The sequence below is a fragment of the Emydura macquarii genome, unplaced genomic scaffold, assembly GCF_026122565.2.
Source record: "Emydura macquarii macquarii isolate MOO-44397 ecotype Brisbane River unplaced genomic scaffold, CSIRO-AGI_Emac_v2 contig_2676, whole genome shotgun sequence".
Classification (NCBI taxonomy): domain Eukaryota; kingdom Metazoa; phylum Chordata; order Testudines; family Chelidae; genus Emydura; species Emydura macquarii.
Window position 1 is genome coordinate 23,392,592 of NW_027132813.1, and position 21,783 is coordinate 23,414,374.

General features: G+C 40.7%; 1 long non-coding RNA gene across 4 annotated transcripts in view; it reads right to left on the reverse strand.

Moving 5' to 3' along the window:
• The window catches only part of LOC137164534 (uncharacterized), a 163,331-nt gene that overhangs the window by 24,265 nt on the left and 117,283 nt on the right, over window positions 1-21,783 (reverse strand). For all 4 annotated transcript variants that reach the window (XR_010923083.1, XR_010923085.1, XR_010923084.1 and 1 more), the window contains exon 2: window positions 491-594. This is a non-coding gene — a long non-coding RNA (uncharacterized lncRNA). The remainder of the gene's footprint in view (window positions 1-490; window positions 595-21,783) is intronic.

A 21,783-nucleotide genomic window follows, 5' to 3' on the forward strand; every position in this document is an offset into this window, starting at 1 on the left:
TTTAAAAAGAAATTAGGAGGGAAATAACTCATTAATTTAAGGTAGTCATATTTTTAGGCTTTCATCTGCTACTAATCTCGTTTGTGTGTTTCTTTGCATGAAGGGAAGAAAGAGTTGTCAGACACCATTTACATTTAGCACAGTCCTGAGTTCCTTACTCATGCAAAACTCCCATGTATTTGAGTCCCATTAACTCCCAAAAACAGCCTTATTCCTTTCAGTCACTCTTCATTTGGAAAAAACTATGTGCAAATATATAGCACAAGATGAAAGATTTTTTTTCTATTATTACTGATTATTAAAGAAGGGTAAACTTTAGCCCACACAACGAATAACACTTTGAATCAGCGCCTTCCATTGAAGGAACTCAAAGGGCCTTACAAACATCCATTAATTTTCACAACATAGCTGACAGAGAGATAAAGAGAAGTATTAATATACTAATTTTACAGGTGGGTAAACTGAGGCACAGAACTCTTAGCTCTCTTACCTGAGATGATACAGCAAGCTAGTGGCAGAACCAGCATCAAAACTCAGGGGTTCTGACTCTCTATCCTGGGATACGAGCAGGAGACCATAATCTCTGAGAAATACCTTTAAAAACAAAAATTAAATAAACACACACTAAGACCCTGATCTGCAAACATGTAAGCACATATTTAACTTTACTACCATGAGTAATCCCAATAGACAGTAGTAGCGGCACTGGCCCACTGGATAGTACACTGGACTAGGTCTCTGGAGACTGGGTTCTGTTCCCTGCTCTGCCTGTTGTGTCTTGAGCAAGTCACTTCACTACTCATGCCTCAGTTTCTCCATTTGTAAAATGAGGATAATGATGCCAATCTCCTTTGTAAAGTGCTTTGAGATCTACTGATGAGAACCACTATATAAGAACTAGGTGTTAGGCCATAATTTTCATACTCAAATCCGTGGCAAAACTCCCATTGACTTCATTAGGGAGAGAAATGTGTCCATGACCATTGCCATTATTTCTCCCTCCCACTTCGGAAATGTCAGCACAATATGGTTTTCAGAATGTTTATCCCTAACCCAGAGCTCTCAGAAAAATGAATAAAAGCCATGGCATGTGCCAGCTTGCTGCTTCATGCAAAAGCACTATGAATGAAACATGTAAGGAGAGCAGCTGGTTGGGAAAGGAAAAGAATGGAAACTCAAAGATTTTTATGGCTTAAGGTCATTGAATATCACAGCATAAGCAAAACAAACTACTTATTGCTATATAGCTTTATATAATTGGGCTCTTCCCCCCCTCCACCCCGTCTCAAAGTATTAAAGATTGAAATCTAACTCATTCACATTTCATACTCCATTCAAAATTACACTAATTGACTACGATCCTATGCATAGCAATGATTTGTTGAAGATTTTATTAGCAGCAAAAATTTAATTTAAGTGCATGTCATATATATTAAGGCACATCAACAATATTCCCTTAGTACCAAGCATCTATGCTGGAATCTATCAGAATTTCTGGCCAATCCATTAATAAATATATTAGTTGCTGCTTGAAAATGTACATGGCTTCTTGTATTATCTTGAGTGTCAGACTATAAATGCAAGGGTGTGTATGGGCCTCTTTCTAATCTCACTTTCTCTATTTAAATCAGAAGTTAATGGAATTAGGCTGGTATAAAATTGGAGTGAGAACGTAATCAGACTCAGAACATTTTTAAAGAGGTACTATGAAAAAAAAATGAAATTTGACTGGCCAAGATGCTGACGTGTAGATAAACAATTACAACCACATAAATCAGAACTCAGGCCCCCATCCAGAAATGAGCTCTATGTGGTGGACCCGTGTCCATACCTTGCCCTACTGACTTCAGTGGGGCTCAGCACAAGGGCAGTGTTCCTTCTGAATAGTGTTCATTGCAGGATTGGGGCCTTATTTCTTAGCCAGTTTTTAAATAATATCCAACATGAAAATACAGTTTGTGAAATCAATCACACAGCTCAACAAACGCAGACTTTTGTTTCACAGCAAGGCACAAAATGAGATGAAACTAGCTGGAGACATAAAAGGTAACAAGTAAACATTCTACAAACCCATTAGAAGCAACAGGAAGACCAAGAACAGGTTAGGCCCCATTACTCAATGAGAGGGGAAAACAATAACAGAAAATGTGGAAATGGTGGAAGTGCTAAATGACTTTTTTGTTTCAATTTTCACCCACGAAGTTAGTAAGGATTGAATGTCTAACATAGTGAATGCCCATGAAAATGTGGTGGGATCTGAGGCTAAAATAGGGAAAGGACAAATTAAAAATTACTTAGACAAGTTAGATGTCTTCAAGTTAACAGGACCTGATGAAATACATACTAGAATACTCAAGGAGCTAAGTGAGGAGATAGCTGAATAATTAGGAATTATCTTTGAAAACTCATAGAAGACAGGAGAGATTCCAGAGGGACTGCTAGAGAGCAAATATAGTGCCAATCTATAAAAAAAGGGGGAATAAGGACAACCCAGGGAATTGCAGACCAGTAAGTTTAACTTCAGCACCCAGAAAGATAATGGAACAAATAATCAAGCAATCAATTAGCAAATACCTAGAAGATAATAAGGTGGTAAGTCACAGTCAGCATGGATTTGTCAAGAACAAATCACGTCAAACTAACCCAATAGCTTTCTTTGACAAGGTAACAAGCCTCGCGGATAGGGGAAAGTGATACATGTGATATATCTTGATTTTAGTAACACTTTTTATACTATCACCCATGAACTTCTCATAAACAAACTAGGGAAATACAACCTAGATGGAGCTACTATAAGGTGGGTGCATAACTGGCTGGAAAACCATTCTCAGAGAGAAGTTATCAGTGGTTCACAGTTAGGCTGGAAGGGCATATCGAGTGGGGCCCACAGGGATTGGTTCTGGGTCCAGTTCTGTTTAGATTTAGATAATGGTATAGAGAGTACCTTTATAAAGTTTGTGGATGATACCAAACTGGGAGGGGTTGCAAGTACTTTGGAGAATAGGATTAAAATTCAAAATGATCTGGACAAACTGGAGAAATGGTCTAAAGTAAATAGAATGAAATTCAATAAGGACAAATGCAAAGTACTCCACTTAGGAAGAAACAACCAGTTGTACACATACAAAATGGGAAATTACTCCGTAGGAGGGAGTACTATGGAAAAGGATCTGGAGGTCACAGTGGATCACAAGCTAAATATGAGTCAACAATGTCATACTATTGCAAAAAAACCAATCATCATTCTGGAATGTATTAGCAGGAGTGTTGTAAGCAAGACATGAGAAGTTTTTCTTCCGCTGTACTCCGTGCTGATTAGGCCTCAACTGGAGCATTGTGTCCAGTTCTAGGCACCACATTTCAGAAAAGATGTGAACAAATTGGAGAAAGTCCAGAGAAGAGCAACAAATATGATTAAAGGTCTAGAAAGCATGACCTATGTGGGAAGATTGAAAAAGCTGGGTTTGTTTAGTCTGGAGAAGAGAAGACTAAGGGGGGACATAATAGTTTTCAAGTACGTAAAAGGCTGGTACAAGGAGGAGGGAGCAAAATTGTTCTCCTTAACCTCTGAGAATGGGAAAAGAAGCAATGGGCTTAAATTGCAGCAAGGGAGGTTTAGGTTGGACATTAGGAAAAACGTCTTAACTGTCAGGATAGTTAAGCACTGAAACAAATTGCCTAAGGAGGTTGTGGAATCTTTGTCATTTGAGGTTTTTAAGTTCAGGTTAAACAAACAAGCAAGAATGGTCTAGTTATTATGTAGTCCTGTCTTGAGTGCAGGGCACTGAACTAGATGACCTCTCGAGGTCCCTTCCAGTCCCACACTTCTATGAGTCTATGATTTTCATCAGGATGTGAAAAATTCAAAACCACATATTCCATGTGAAATTTTAGCTTTAGATTTTGAGGAGAAGGAAGAAAAATTTAGTAAAATGTCTACCATTTCATAGTACTTTCTGCAAATTTGAATTGTATCAGACTAAACATTAACAAGTATTTCACATAGTTCCAGCATTCAGTGCCCAAATCAACCACATTCATTCTGTATAAATTGTCATGGTGTGTATCACAGGTATAATGTAAATATGAAAGTACAGGGTTTTGTTCAGGAGATTAACCTAATTATATTTTAATTACGTATATCCATGTTTCTGAGAAATATATCCCTAAAAAGTGTTTCAGAGGCCATTTTAACCACCTTGTATTTTTAATTCTATTACCAAAACAAACCGTGCTTTATACTATATCATTACTACACTTTGAACATTGTTCTTAGAAGTGAAATTCTTGTAGGGTACGTAAAATAATGGGTCCAGATTTTTTTATTTGGTGCATTTAGCTGCTGCTTTTGGGCCTGATTCAAAGTCCAGTGAAGTCCATAAGGCCGTAATTTCAGTGGGCATCAGGTACTTTAATACCTTTGAGTATCTGAGCATAGGAATCTTTCCACTGATTTTGCATCAGGTCCTTTGAGATCCATCACACCTGATCTCCATCTACTAGTGAGAAACAGCATAAGAAAGCCACAGACTTTTGCATCAGGAATAACAGTAATTACAAAAGGCCCTCTGAAATAATGACTGCTGAAAATCCATTATTTGGCATGTTTACCGTGTTTATTTTGGAAACCAATTATTTCCTTCACTGAAGAGGTGTAATATTGGAGAAGTTCATAAATGAGATGTCAAATAAATAATAAATGGGACAAAGCCATCCATCTATACTTTGACAGACGCACGCCTAATGAATCAAATCTACCGTGAATAAATATTTGTTTGGGGCATTTTTTCTGATTTGTCAGATTGCATTCATATTGTGAAACTTCGTATTAGAAGATTATGATTAGCAGTGAGAGAAGGAAAATTTAGATGTGTTATTATTTTTAATTTTCACCAATAGGGACCTTTATGCCCTCTTGTGGGTTTGTTCCATGTCCTTCCACCAGCTCCTCGGCCTACAAGTGATTCTACCATTGTGGCATCTGAGACACTTACCCAGTCAGAAAACACATGAAAATTAACTCCAATGGAAATAAATGTACACCCTTAATGAATTGACAGTTTAGGAGGACGACCTAGGGGTTGGCAAACAATACAAATTGACAAATTTCAATGCAAAATGAAGAAATTTACAGCTGGTGTCAGTCTTACAGAGTTTTTTGCCTTCTTACATGAATTATCTTGTGATCAACAGTGAACAAGTACAAGCATTGTCTGATGAAAGGTCTTGAAGCAACCATCTAACCCATGGCTAAAATTGCTCCCAATAGCATTCAAACTATTTTAATCATCTGTAGGGAGGATATGTGATCTCAGAAAACAGGATTAGGCCTGGCAGAAATAAAGCAGCTATTTTAGGTTTTGTACACACTTATCTTTCCCCCAAAATTTCCCACCATTGCTAGCATCAGTGGCTATGTTAGACAAGACATCCCTAGCCACCACCATTTTTACCAAAAATATCATTTAGATCTGCTTTGAAAAGGGAGTCAACACAGCTGTAAAACACCAGTCACCATTGGAGCCCTCTCTCCATTAGCATGCCTGTGGTTGCTACCAGTGATGCTGAACTGGTGCTGACAACATTGGGAAATTTTAGGAAGGAAAAGGCTACTGTAGACAAGGCCACAGAGGAGTGTCCAAGGCCTGTTTTTGTGAGGGAGCTACACCCTCTCTCTCGGAAGTTGCTGGCTACTCCTCACTAATATTTGTTCTGGAGTACACCACTGAGTGTTCATTGACTGTAAAGCCACTGAAGGACAAGCACAACACTGCAGGCCATTGGATAGCATGGTGCAGATCTTAATTAGACTACATTTTCCGCATGTTATCATTTCATCTTCAGGATGAAGAAAGAAGGCAGCTGTTGCCATGGTTCAGACTATAGAGCACATTCTAGTGGAGTTCCAGTTAAGAAAGACATGTAACACACTGTTATGAGCCCTCACTGTAGTCTGTACTCACTGTTCATTGCAGAATGGTGCTCCATGGAGACTCTCAGTGTTGGCAAATGCAGGGTTACATACACTGGAAGGAATTATTTGAACTTCTTTTCCAGACATCTGGATTAAAAATTAGCTAAAAGGACGGGCTTGGAGGGATAATATCCAGTCAGATGTCACAGGAATCAGTGTTAGATCTAGCCTTATTTAATATTTTCATAAATGATCTGGAAGAAGGAGTGAAAACTACATGAATGCATTTCTCAGATGTTATTAAATGAAGAGTTGCAACCACAAAGATTAAAAAGTTGGGCAGAAGCACAACAGAACTAGAATCAACTTGGAAAAATCCAATATAATCCTCCCAGGGTGGGAGAACAATCCAATGCATATCGTCAATGAGAGGGAAAATCTTGGAAAGCAGTAATGCTGAAGGAGACCTAGGAGTGGTAGTAGCAAATCAGACATGTGTTTGCAATGTGACATGGCTACAATGAAGGACAATCCAATTTTCAGTTGCCCACCTACAGGCATCTTGACATGATGCAGAGATGTTAAGAAGGATAGTCCACTTTTATACCATTCTAGTATGACCTCACTACAATGTTGAATTCATTTCTGGGCACCACATTACCAGAATAATAGATAAAAACTGAAGAAGTTCAGGAGCTGGTGGAAACGACTTATGAGAACAGATTTTTTTTAAAATAGAATATATATATTTACAGCTTTGGCTGAGAACTGTCAAAGGAGGGATATGATAACAGTTTGGTAATATTTGCAGTGTGGAGAGGAATAATTAGGATAGTATACACAGAAAATTGATGCTATTAGGAAAATCTTCCCAACAGATGTATTAGGCTGTGGAATAGCCTCCCAAGGAATGTGAAGGAATTCCCAGTTCACAGAAATATTGAAACTAGACTGGACAAAACACTATAAAATATTCCCTAGAGAGCAACCTGGTATTGGCAAGTTAAGAGACTGGAAAATCTATTAGGCCTCTTCTGTAACTGACTTCTAAGATTCTATCCTCCATTAGAACTAACTAGATGCCGGATGGCACAAAACTGGACAGACACAAGGGGAAGGGGGGAAATGAAGTGATTCCACAAGAAGATGAAGGATACCATGAAAAACTTTTATTTTTTCTGTTTCTGAGATTTACCTAGTTACCAAAGAACAATAATGTGCAGGAAGGTTTCTGAATTCTAGACAGGATGTAGAATTAGCACAAGACCCCTAAAGTGAAGTTGCATTATCAGGCATCACATAGTTTCTTTGGCCAGGCAGGAAGAAATAAGTTTTTCCACATGAGAATTTATCTTTTTTCCACCTTGAATTCAGTTTTAAATTTGTTAAGTTTTAAGACACAGATAAGAATTAGCTCAATATTCATTTTTCTCCTGTATCCTAGATGAGCACACCATTAAGAAATACAATAATTGAGATGATGTAGCAATAACAGTTGGATGTTAGGTCTCCACTACAGTCATTTAATTTAATATCTATTGTAGAATAATTGCACTTGAAGACCTGACTTTCTCAGTCTAAAACCCTCTGTGTTATAATATACTTGTTGGTACAACAGAAAGTATCACAATAACTACCTTGCCCATTATAAGATGTTTCTGCAAAAAGAAAGATGCATTTACCAAATAATAAGTATCCTCCAGTCCAACTTTACTGCTGCTTGCAGTTAATAGTATTAATGTTTGCTTGCAGAATTCTCTAATCATTGAAGAGAAAGAAAATAATTCTTCTAATTGCCGAATGGTTTTAGTTTCCCTAAGTAATTGACTTTCTTTAATTTTGAAAACAAAACAAAACAAAACAAACAAACAAAAAAACGGTTTCCCCTGCCTTCTTACCCACCCCCTGCTTGCTGGCAACCTTTAGAAAGACAGCGGTGTGTGCATTTTTTGTGCAACGGGGAGCAGTGCAGTGACAAAACTGATCTCAGAATTTCCAGCTGTAATATCTGAGTCCTTAAAGTCACATGTAGGTGGTGCTTATTCTGAAATTAAATTAGACTTTAGCTTCCAGTAAAGGACTCTGACAATAGTAAGACAGGAAAGAGAGCTTGTAATGAAAAAATGTTTGAGTGGTGGGCGGGTGTTGTCATCAAATAGAACACTCCAACTAAAGGGCAAAGAAATAGAACAGATTGGTTCTTTGGGCCAAGATTAACAGAAATAGCAGCCATCAGTTAGGCTCCTAAATCCACATACAGAGATCTGCCTGATTTTCAGAAGTGCTGAGTACCTACCAGCTTGCCACTGACGTCAACAGGGTGCTCAGCACTTTTTAAAGATCAGGTAGGAGCCTACATATTGATTGAGGAGTCTAATTTTAGGCTTCAGGAATTTTTTTAAAACTTGGCCTTGGTAGATAACTCTCCCCTTTTATGTGCCTCCCACACACAGACACATGCACACCCCTTGAAATCTTTTAAACGGCAATTAAACAGTATTTTAACAGTAAGCAGGTCTTTTTTAAGTAGGATTTTACCAGCAATTAAACAGTAAGTATGTCTCTGACTTTGGATGGCAGATCTAACGTACACTATTTTCCCCTCACTTTTGAGTGATTATTACTGACACTTAGAGGTGATGTTACACAAAAATTACCTTGAGCTGCCAATAACATGTCAGGCCCCCCAAATACCATCTTTGCCACACACCCTAACTTTTCTTTTCTTGTCACCACTGGGAAAAAGTATTGCTTTTATTGAACACCGAGGGGAACCTGATGTGCAAGGATAATTTCACAGGATGGTATTCTAACATACTGTCCTAAATTGTCAAAAGTGGCTAGAGATTTTGGGCTTGATCTTTAGAGGGCAAGTTCTCTGCACTTGCTAAAAATCAGGTCCTTTTAAGGTGCATCAGGTTGAGCATACAAAAACTGACACACCAAAAATCACTAGTCACTTCTGAAAAGGCTGATGATTGGCTTTTGTTTCTCAGTATTGGTTTACAAGATGGTGGCTTCACTGTTATACCAAAAATTACTCATATTCAGCTATAAAATACTGCTTGAGTATGCAGGAGTGAAATCAGACAGTGAAATCAGGAAGGCCAAAGCACAATTGGAGTTGCAGCTAGCAAGGGACATGAAGAGTAACAAGAAGGGTTTTCTACTGGTATGTTAGCAACAAGAAAGTCAGGGAAAGTGTGGGCCCCTTACTGAATGGGGGAGGCAACCTAGTGACAGATGATGTGGGAAAAGCTGAAGTGCTCAAAGCTTTTTCTGCCTCTGTCTTCACAGACAAGATCAGCTCCCAGACTACTGCACTGGGCAGCACAGAATGGGGAGGAGGTGAGCAGCCCTCAATGCTGAAAGAACAGGTACAGGACTATTTAGAAAGGTTGGTCATGGGGGCGGATGCAATGCATCCGAAGGTGCTGAGGGAGTTGGCTTATGTGATTGCAGCGCCATTGGCCGTTATCTTTGAAAACTTGTGGCGATTGGGGAAGGTCCCGGATGATTGGAAAAAAGCAAATACAGTGCTTCTTCAAAAAAAGGAAGGAGGAGGATCTGGGGAACTACAGACTGGTCAGCCTTACTTCAATCCATGGAAAAATCATGGAACAAGTCCTGAAGGAATCCATTTTGTAGCACTTGAAAGAGAGGAAGGTAATCAGGAACAGTCAGCATGGATTCACCAAGGGAAAGGCATGCCTGACCAACCTGATTGCCTTCTATGATGAGATGACTGGCTCTGTGGACGTGAGAAAAGCGATGGACGTGATATATCTTGACTTTAGCAAAGCTTTTGATACAGGTCTACCACAGTATTCTTATCAGCAAGTTAAAGAAGTATGGGTTGAATGAATGGACCATAACGTGGACAGAAAGCTGGCTAGATCGGGCTCAATGGGTAGTGATCAACGGCTCAATGTCTGGTTGGCAGCCAGAAACAAGTGGAGTGCCCCAGGGTTGGTCCTGGGGCTGGTTTTATTCAACATCTTAATTAATGATCTGGAGGATGGGGTGGATTGCACCCTCAGCAAGTTTGCAAATGACACTAAGCGGGGGGGGGGGGGGGAGGAAGGGTAAATATGCTGAAGGGCAGGAATAGGATACAGAATGAGCTAGACCAGTGTTTCTCAATTTTTTAAGTAGCAAGTATCCCCTAACTTCTGAAAATTTTAATAAGTATCCCAACACTCAATTTTCCACTGGATTTTATGTTCACAGACTAATGTGAGCTATGTGTTGGAAGAAGGGTTGAGTATATAAGGCCATGATATGACAGATGTCAGATTTAGTGTGGGTAGGGTTACCACCTTTACACTAGGGATACACAACTAGTGTACCTGGGCCAGAGGTGATGTTGGCCAAAGCTAGGAGGCTTTGAGCAGCATGCCAATGCTGGGGAATATAAAGCGCCATGCCAAATTTTTGCCATAGATTTGAAAGGAGGAATGGGTGAGAGAGAGAGATAGGGAAGGAAGGCGAGAGAGAGAGAGACAGGAAAAGAGGGTAACTGGTAAAATCAGGGGCTCTCAGAGTTGTTAATTTCACTGCTCAGTTAGAGCAGTGAAATTGACAAGTTTTCTGGGCACTGGATTTTGAGCCAGGGAGGGAGGCTGCCCCCCGCCTCCCAGCTGGGAGCTGTGACTGGGCAGGAAGTGGGAGCTGCTGCCCACCTCCCCCAGAACCCGGGAGCTGCTGCCCACCTCCCTTTCACTCTGCTTTTCCCCAGGAACCTCCTGCCTGTGTCTCGCGTACCCCCAGGGGTACGCATAACACAGGTTGAGAAACTATGACCTAGACAAATTGGAGGATTGGGCCAAAAGAAATCTGATGAGATTCAACAAGGGCAAGTGCAGAGTCCTGTGCTTAGGACAAAAGAATCCCATGCACAGCTACAGACTGGGGACTAACTGGCTAGGTAGCAGTTCTGCAGAAAAGAACATGGGGGTTACAGTGGAGGAGAAGCTGGATATGAGTCAGCAGTGTGCTCTTATTACCAAGAAGGCTAATGGCATATTGGGCTGTACTAGTAGGAGCATTGCCAGCAGATCGAGGGAAGTGATTATTCCCCAGTATTCAGCACTGATGAGGCCACATTTGGAGTATTGTGTCCAGTTTTGGCCCCCCACCCCACTACAGGAAGGATGTGGACAAATTGGAGAGAGTACAGAGGAGGGCAACAAAAATTATTAGGGGGCATATGACTTATGAAGAGAGGCTGTGGGAACTAGGCTTGTTTAGTCTGCAGAAGAGAAGAATGAGGGGGGATTTGATAGCAGCCTTTAACTACCTGAAGGGAGGTTCCAGGGAGGATGGAGCGAGGCTGTTTTTCCAGTGGTGACAGATGACAGAACAAGGAGCAATAGTCTCAAGTTGCAGTGGGGGAGATCTAGGTTGGATATTAGGAAAAACGTTTTCACTAGGTGAGGGGTGAAGCACTGGAATGGGTTACCTCGGGAGATGATGGAATCTTCATCCTTAGAGGTTTTTAAAGCCTGGCTTGACAAAGCCCTGGCTGGGATGATATAGTTGGGGTTAGTTCTACTTTAAGTAGGGGGTTGGACTAGATGACTTCCTGAGTCCCTTCCAACCCTAATATTCCATGATTCTATTATAAAGGATCAGTTTCACACATATTACCTACATACATCTGGATAGTGATTGTGTATGGTTCCAAAAGAATGACTTGTGCTTGCAGATAATGAATACTGGCAGGTAGAAAGGTGGCACAAGACTGGGAACCAGGAGAGCTCAGTTCTAATTCCAGCTCTGACATGGACTCTTTATGTGACCTTGGACATGTTATTTAACCTGTGTTCATAGTCAGTGGAAGTTACTCCTATCCTACCATGGCACAGATGCATGTAAATGAAATAATGAGGGGAAAAGTTATTCACACTTTTTAAAACCTCAAAATAGGTTTGGTTCATTTCATTACAGTTTTGAACAAAGATTTGGTAGGTTCTAAACTGGCTCAGCCATCTCTTCACAGGAGTTAAACATGGGCATAGGGGAAACAAGACTTTCCCATCCTGACCCTAAAAGCTATAGCTGAAGTCCATTATGTAGAACTGGACTCAAAGCCCCTTAGGGTACCTTAGGAGCAGCTCCAATTTATGCTACCTAGCTATATTCTCTGTGATATAATATGCCGCTTGTGAAATGGTGTAGCATCAGGAGGCTGATCCCTGCCCCAACACATCATTTCCTGCCCCCCATATCAGAAGAGGGGGGCCAGTTGGGAAAGGACCCAGCTAGAAAGTTTCCCTGCACCAGATGAATTCTCAGGTCTCTAGTAGTGCCAGATTCCACCACCTTGCACCTCCTGAAATGCACAGTGGCCAGAGCTGGAGGAGAAAATCTCCACCACAAACTCTGTCCTATGGTGCTCACAAACTAAGTGGATTAATGCTCTAATTCACGGGTTTCTGGTGATGCTACACCTCAAGATGGAAGCCAGATCAAAGGTCACTGTTTCCTGTCATTCCCAGAAAAGGAAGAGGTTGACTACTTTTAGCTTTCAGATCTGTTACAAGAGTTATTCCAGTTGTGGCCAGGTTGCTAGGTTAACAAAAATTATGTTTTTTTCTTCACAGCATAACAGACAGCTGGACAGATTGGTGGTAATTGACTATGCTTACGTCTGCCACCAATAGAGTGTAATGATTTAATATGTATATCTGCTATGCAGAGAATGCTTCTCCTGCAGAATGTTCATATCAAATAACTACTACACTGGATAAGGGGTGTTGGTATCATGGAGATTCCCAGAGTGATTGTATAAATATTTTCTCCTACCTCAGAGATGTTGTGGGAACAACCCAAAAGGATTTGCATCCCTCCAAAAATACATTAACTCATTTCCTAAAATGTGTATAGCCTATATTTTAAAACAAATTAACTAAGCAACAAAGTACAATGTGTTAGTTATTTTTATACATCGTTATTCACACACAGCACTGCAAGATGCTGATGATAAGAAGGAATATGATAAGCTCATTTTGATCACATTCCTCTCTCTTCACATCTGAGACTGACAAGAATTTCCAAAGTAGAATATTTAATATTTATTCTTTCCCCTGCCTCATCCCTTTCCCCCCACACACATACACTAGTCCCCACCCCCTGACAGAAAATAACCCATACAAATAAAAGTGCCTTGAAACAGCTTTTTCTTTGGTAGCTGTATTACATTACGGATTCATTATCTACTTTCCGTGAGTTGGAATTAAAGTGCATTAAGAAACGAAGAAAAATGTTATCATCACATATCACACTGGGACAGGCAGTTTTAGAAAAGCCCCAGCAGTAAAGAAGGAAACCATTTGCTTTTCTCCTGTACCATTAGTATCATCAGACTGATCGCTAATTGTACGGTGAAGCTTTAAAGACATCTATTCAGGTAAGTACTGGCCAAAAAAAACCCTGTATTTTCTCATTCATCAAAGCACAAGTACTTTCAAAAGTAGCCTAGTAACACAGAAAAGACTTGAAAATCCTCAAAGTCCAGCCACCTATGGAGCGATCATGTGAAAAAATGTCAAAGAATCACTTTTGTAAATGCTAAAGACAACTGCTACTGAGTGGTAAATACAAAATACTGTTTAATTGCAATTTTCAAAAATTCTTCCAGCTTTCAGTCATTATAAGTCTGCCCCTCTGATGGAAATGGGAATTCTTTCAGTTTCAAGCCAGTACTCTCCTTTCATTGCGATGAGGACCTAATTCAGAGCTTTAAACTGTGTTCTGCAATGCATAATTAATCTGGCTTCATAGAGACCTGAACAAAAGACCCCATTCAATCTTTAGCTCCTTCCCCCTGAGATATTGTTATTTCTAAAAACTCCTGCCAGCTGGGCTGGAGGGAAATCTCAGCACTGTGGGAGAATGAACAAACCGCAGGCCTCTGAGGGATTTGAAGTAACTATCTGACTAAATTGGATTAGAAAGTAAGTAAGGGGAGGAGAGGGAAAGCTCATTCTGAAGTCCATAAAGCTCATCAAAACTTCATAGAAGTTTTTCAGATGGCAACTGAGAGAAACTATGTGAGTTCCTGTAAGAAAACAAAGGAAGAATTTTAAAATTTAAGTGAGTCAATATGTGGAAGAATGTTAGGAAGGATTATTGCTATTATTTCAGCAAAACTGTTATGTCTGCCTTTGGGTTTTGGCATTGTGATTTTTGTATCAAAACCTGGTCTGCTTTACAACCATAATTCTTATCATTTCATTTCTGGTATTTGATAAATATCTCTTCTGCTTGAATCTAAAATATAGTTGGGAAAGGTTTTTTTAAAAGTTATACTAAATGCATTGCAGTTAAATGCCTCTTACCCAGAACAAACTCAGCTAGCCATGGAAAAACAAAATTCAGTCACGTTAAGAGCCAGCATCCTGCTTTTATTATCCACAAGCTCATTTGCGACAGTCCATTAGTGATGCTGCCCGGATCACCTTGCCTCTTCTTGCATATTTCACAACATTTTTGGCATGCACGGGTGTGCTCCTAAATATTGCTCAATTCACCATCAGACTTTTTGGAACACTCAGGCTGAGTCTGCACTAAAAAGTTAGGTTGACCCTACTATGTCGCTCAAGGGTGTGAAAAATCCAGCTCAGCGGCATAGTTAAACCAACCTAACCCCCAGTGTAGACAACACTAAGTTGACGGAAGAATTCTTCCATTAACCTAGCTACTGCTTCTAGGCGAGGTTCATTTCCTTGACCAATGACAGAACCCCTCCTTTCAGTGTAGCTAGTGTCTACACTGAAGTGCTACAGCTGTAGTGTTTCAAATGTAGACAAGCCCACAACAGAAAAGTATTACAGTTCCATTGAGAAGGTGCATGGCTCAGTAAAAAGATCCTTTGGGCTCACTGAGTTGTTACGTCTTCTAATTCCTTCCTTCTCCCTCCACGCTGCCCCTCCCTGCATTAACATGAAACTCGCTGTTCAGACTTCCAAATCTCTGAGCCAAATTCTGCCCTCAGTCACAGTTGTGTAAACCCACTCAAGTCAAATGAGGTTACAGGGGTGTAACTGAACACAGAATTTGGCCATCTAACTTCAGAAATATTTAAGAAAAAAGCTCTGTTCTCCATAATCATCATCATTTTCCACATTTTGATATGTTGCATGGAATACCAAGTGTCACTGTTATAGCAACAAAAGGAAAACATACACTTATTGGATTTTATCTTCTACAGAGAAGAAATTAAATAAACGTATATGGTAGGGCCAGTCCCCTTACAGGCAAATCTCCCATTGACATCATCAGAACTGTAAAATACAAAAGCTGTAATAAAAACTGGATAACTGGATTCTCTCTCCTTCCTTCCTTCTTCTCTTTTCTGTCTCTGTCTCTGATACACATGAAACAGAGGGAGGGAAAATTCCATGAGGAGGCACAGCTGTTCAGAACCATTTTTTCTGAACTTCCCTCGAGGATGAAGAACATTTGTTAAGAGCACACAGTTAGAAACACCCAATTCTCTACGTAACACACTAGTCTCTAGGTTGCCAAAGCCCATGCAAGTCCTCCCAAAATTAAGTCTCTGGGGACTCATATGCTTTCATGGTGTAAAAATCGGGTGTATTAGTTTTCAGTGCTCTGTCTCATAGTAAGGAACCTAGTATGCAAGATGAATAGTATACCCTTTTGATTTTACAAAAATAACTTTTTTAAAAGGGCATAAAAATTTACAACTATTTACAAATACTTGTCAAGACAATCCTAACTGGATATCCAATTTTCAAATTTTATTGTTACAGTTTGTGTTTAGTTATGTTATTTTCCATCATTATGAATTATTATCATTAGACCATTATCAGAGTAGTTGCCATAGAATAGATTTTTTTAAAGGATCCCAAGGTGATCCTGGCAATTACGGGTCTGGAAGCCTAACTTCAGTAACAGGCAAATTGGCTGAGGGTGTCAACAAACATGTGGAGAAGGGTGAAGCAGTCAATATAGTGTACTTGGACTTTTAGAAAACTTTTAACAAAGTTCCACATCAAAAGCTCTTAAGCAAAGGAAGGCACAGGATAAGAGGAAAGGCCCACTCATGGATCAGAAACTGGTTAAAGGATGGGGGAGGGGAAGGTAGGAATAAATGGTTAGTTTTCAAAGTGGATAGAGGTAAATAGCAAGCTCCCCCAAGGATTTGTACTGGGACTCATTCTTCTTCAATGTATTCAGAAATGATCTGGAAAAAGGGGTAAATAATGAGGTGGCAAAGTTTGCAGATGATACAAAATGCTCAAGATAGTTAAGTTCAAAGCTGACTGCAAAGAGTTACAAAAGGATCTCATAAAATTGGATGAATGGGCAAGAAAAAGGCAGATGATAGTCAATGTTGGTAAATGCGAAGAAATTCACACTGGAAAACATAATCCCAACTATACATACAAAATTATGGGGTCCAAATTAGCTGTTACCACTCAAGAAAGGGATCTTGGAGTCACTGTGGATTGTTCTTTGAAAACATCTGCTCAGTGTGCAGTGCAATAAAAAAAACTAATAGAATATTAGGAACCATTAGGAAAAGGATAGATAATAAGACAGAAAAAAACATAATGTCACTATATAAATCCATGGTATGCCCAGACCTTGAATACTGCATTCAGTTCTGATCACCCCATCTCAAAAAAGATAAATTAGAATTGGAAAAAGTCCAGCGAAGGCCAACAAAAATTATTGGGGTGTGGAACAGCTCCATGTGAGGAGTGATTAAAAAAACATGGACTGATCAGCTTAGAAAAAAAGATGACCAAGAGGGCATATGATAAAGGTCTATAAAACCATGAATAGTGTGGAGAAATTGAATAAGGACATGTTATTTACCCCTTTGCATAACACAGGAACCAGTGGTCACCCAATGAAATTAACAAGTAGCAGATTCAAATAAACATAAGGAAGTACTTCTTCGCACAATGCAGAGTCACCTGTGGAACTTATTGCCAGAGGTTGTTCTGAAAGCCAAAAGTATAACAGGGTTCAAAAAAAGAAATAGAAAATTTCTTGCAGAATAAGCCCCTCGTTGGTTATTGGCCAAGATGGTCAGGAACGCACCCCATGCTGTGTGTGTCCCGAAGCCTATGATTGCCAGAAGCTGAGAACGGATAACAGGGGACGGAAAATTGCCCTGTTCTGTTCATTCCCTCTGAAGCATCTGGCAACATCACTATCAAAAGACAGGCTACTGGGTGAGGTGGACCACTTGTCTGACCCAATATGGCCATTCTTATGTAATAATGCAGCTATTTTATGTTTTCCATGTTTTCAATAAACCAGACTTTTTGAGGAAGAAAACAAAACCCGCAAAATTCAATAGAATCTTGCAAATCAGTGGAACTCTTTAAAAGCGTACAAAGAAATATCTACATGTAACTTTCAAGCAAAAATATGTTAACAGTTCACATGCCACACAAACATGAAGGCATTTATCATATAAAACACATTCAATAAAGTGTCAATTCACACTAATCTTTTCTTTTCAGGAGTATGTAGATTCACTTCCTGCTCCGAACATCAGAAAGTAACCCTGCTCCTTTCAGTCAACAACCTCTTGTATCTTATGGTTCAGCACGTCTGATAACTGCTCAAGATCCATCTATTTCCTGATAGAATAGGAATAGGCCAGTCACAGTCCTTCCCTAATGTCCATTCCACTTCTAAAAAGTGCACACAGATTATAATTTCTGAGCCTGCTCTCTTCCCGTTGTCCCCCTTCTCCAGGGCTTCTGTAAATCAAAATAAAGACTTTTCAGATTCAAAGGGCAAAATAAGAGGGCAATTCAAAAGTGCCCAAGAGACCTCCAAGATCATATTTTAAAATGTAGGCCCAGTTCTCCTCTGACATACATTAATCTAACTCCATTGTCTTCAATGGAGTCATTCCAGATTTACACTGAAGAAAGTGGAAGAAAAATCAGGCCCTTATATTTTCTAAAGTAGACAGAAATTCTGCCATACAGAACTGTACATCTTTTATAAGAGAATTTTATATGAGATTTCCAAAAATCCCACAATACTGAATGCAGTGGTGTGCCGAGTGGAGAAGGGCAGGGGGGGCAGGACCCCAGGCACCAGCCTGCGGAGGGAGGCGGGGGGGTGCCAGGCCGTCCCTTCATGAGGCACAGGGACAGAGGGCGCAGGAGGCTCTCCCACTACCCACTGGCCGGAGGGGTGAAGCTGCCGTGCCTGAGCTGGTGCCGGGCTGCGGGGCTGGAGCAGGAGAGGCAGGCACCACATGGCGGGTAAGTGTGTGTGTGTGGGGGGGGAAGGAGCCCACCACAATGAGCACCAAAAATTCCCTAGCGCAGGAGGAGGTAAGCGGCATGTCCCCTCCCGCAGGTACAGACCCCCGCTTCCTGGGGCAGCTGGGGGACAGCACTGTCTGGTGGGAGCTGGGGACCCCTCCTGCCCTGCTCGGGGGGGGGCACAAATGCAGTGGGTGCTGGAGACCCATGGCATGCCACTGATTGAACGGAGACACCAAACTATTCTAAAACAGGTCTGGTTATCCAAAAAGCATCCTGCATAGCTCACTACCTAACATACACGGTCTGTAGCTCTTCTTTGTTTCAAAATGTGTCCCCCATAAACTACAAACTGCATGAGCCCACATAGACCATCTGTTCCTAATGTAAACCATTGAAAAATAATAGCTTACCAACATCTCTGAGCCTAGGGGAGGAAGTTACTCAATGTTTTCAAGCAAATCTAAATTGGGCATCAAAAAACAGAGATGTTGCCTAATAAAATAGGAAAATTAATGTGAGACAGGCTCTCACTCAGCTATGTTTAATTGTGCATACGAAATAACTCCAGGATGTAGAACTGCTAACTTCAAAGTTTTGATTTAATGCTCCTTTTAATCATGCTGAAATCTGTGGTTTATACATTCATGCATTAAAACCTAAAGTAAAGCTAAGGATAAAAAGCTGCAGAAAAAGATTAGAGGCATAAGTGTAACACTGGCCCAAGTTTTGGACAAAAGCCTCTATGGTTCTTGTTCTTGTAAACTGGTTCATGTTTTACAAGCATGTTCTTGTTGAGTACTAATGCAACGTCAATTATATGCAGAGAAAAATGTCTCAACTTGTCTGCTTTACTGAAGATGATATTGGGACCCGGGCTACACAGAAAAGATAGGGTAAAGCTATTTTGTGTGCCATAAAAAGTTAAAACTTGCAGGTTTGTTTGTTTTAAAAAAAAAAAAAAAAAAACTTAGCTTAAGATAACTATTTTATACACAAGAGGTAAAGGAGATGGAATCTGGTGGATCAGATCCTCCATCCACAGAACATTATATTTGAATTTCTCTGTTAAAAGAAATAGCATCAACAATATATTTTAACAACTTTACTAACGCTATTAACAGAAAACAAAGTGAGCTGAGATAGCTTTGGTCAACGAATATATCCTAGTGCTTGAATTAGGAGGAAGAGAAGTAACACCATTCTTCCTGAATAATCAAAGTAGTTCCAGTTTTATCCAACGTGGAGCCAATTTATGGTCCAAATCCTACTTGCCATATCTAAAATTCCTACTGTTATGTCTTCTCCACCTACTACAATGCACTAAAATGACCCCGATCCCTTTCCCGGTTGCCCTTTCGCTGTCCATCACTTTTGCTATTGCTGGGAGAGAAGTAGGAAATCATTACCAGAGCCATGTACGAGACCCATGGAAATCTGATCTTTAAGCATGCAGGGTGTTTGCGGATTTATTTGTTTATTTATTCATATGATTGTCACAAGGTAGCTTGCCCCTGGGGGCCTGCGGCTAGCCAGCCCTAATTATGAAGGAGGCATGCCTTGGTTGGATCAGGTAATTTGCTATAAAAGGCAACAGCTGGCTGAAGTAAAGGCAGGGGTGGAAGAAACTGAAGGAAATAAGAAAGGGTCCTGCAGGAAAGACCCGGATACACCAGAGGGTTTGGGAACCATAGGCTCCAGCCAGGTAGAGCTTGGGAGTAGCCTGCCAAAGCTGGAAAGGCCCCAGGCATGCCTGACAAAAGCTGTGCTCCAGTACAGAGTGTTGGGACTGGTGGCTTTGGGAGGAGCAGACTGCGACAGGGGAAGAGCTCTGGGTGTGACACAAGAACCAGGGTTGAGTAAGAACATTTGTCTTCTGATTATGGACTTTATTTTGGGGATCCTGAGGACTGTTTGAACTATGTCTGTTATAAAACCAGCCCACAGGGGAGACTGTGGAGTGCTTACGGGGCCTGTAAGAGGGGACTGACAAGAGCAGGGTGCCTGCAAAGTGACCCTGGGCTACCAGGGGATACTCAGTACATGACAAGCCTGCTACCATGAGGTATTTAATGTTCTTAGTCATGAACACTCAGGGCGCACTGTTTGAAAAAAATCAAACATTTGAGCCATACTCAGTCTTCACTTACTCTGGAACATGCAGGAAGAGAAAGCACTTCTCCACCAACCCACATGCACCTGCATTCTGGGGGTAGCCTGAAATTCTGCACCTTGCTCTTAGAGGGTGAAACACCCTATGCAGAGGGCCTCCCCAAGGTCTATGTAACACTTCATTACTTAAATCCCATGTAAGCCCAATTCTGAGGGCTAAAGAGGGGCCTAGTATCCTCTGCATCAGAGGGACCAAGTATCACACTGTCCCATGTTGAAAAGTTCCAGAGGGGTAGCCGTGTTAGTCTGTATACAGTAAAAACAACAAGAGTCCTGTAGCACCTTAAAGACTAACAAATTTCTGCAGGCATAAGCTTTCGTGGGCTGCAACCCACTGCATCAGATGCACACTGTCCCATGTGTGACATTTTATGCAATTTACTTAATAGGAATATGCATATTTGCAAATAATGTTCATGCAGCCATAAATGTCAGTTTATAAATATTTGCATTGTTTTAGCACTGGTGAGAAGTGTCAGTTTGATGACCCTGATAAATGAGGTCCTTCATTTATCTATAGGGCAACCTTCCCACACACACACGCACAAACACACACTGGCCTACTAGCCTGCCTCTATCCCGATGAGGACGACGCCCTCAAGGGGTAATGGGTATTTCGGTTTTCATGACCCAAACAGTTCTTGGCCTCTCTGCTAAGCCAACCAATCAGTCCAAAGTGAGGTGCTGAAACCCATCAAGCACCAATTAGATGGGAGCAATTTTTAATCCCTACTAAAATGGGATTGATTTAAACTGGTGACCTATGAGTGAAAGAGGAATTAGGAATGCTCTGGACAGCCAGTCCTCCAATAAGAGCTAACAGCACCTTTGAGAATGAGGTTTCTTTTCGGAAAGACAAGTTTACTAATTCCAGTTCTGACCTTTTTGGAGCTTAGTCAAGCAGAGTCTCAGGCTATCTGAACACACAGGCAAAATCTTCCATACACTGGGCTTGATCTCCTTCAAACATCCTATAATAAGGCGCCCCACCCTGTTCTTAAGGGGTCAGCTCCCATTAAGAAACATACAAACCTTAAAAACAAACATTAACACAACACCCAAATTCATTTGACACAAAATATTTGGCAATATAATATTGTTCAACAACTACATTTATTCCAAGGTCCTCACAATACCTGAGGGTGTCATATTTCCCCATGGGGGTCATCAGCAGACTACAGTCTTAAAATGAAGTACAAACGTCTTCCATCTGAGCTATAGAAATATCTAGTGGTGGGGGCAGGCTCTTACCCTCTACGTGGACCAGTCCTAGAGTGAAACACACAACACAACTATTTGTGAGACAACACTGGAATGCTGGATACCAGGAGTCTATTTCCGGCTCTGGGAACACAGTGCAGTCTAGTAGTTAGAGGCAGCATAAGGATGCACATAGTTTTAACGTTCTTTTCTGAAAGCATTGTGGCA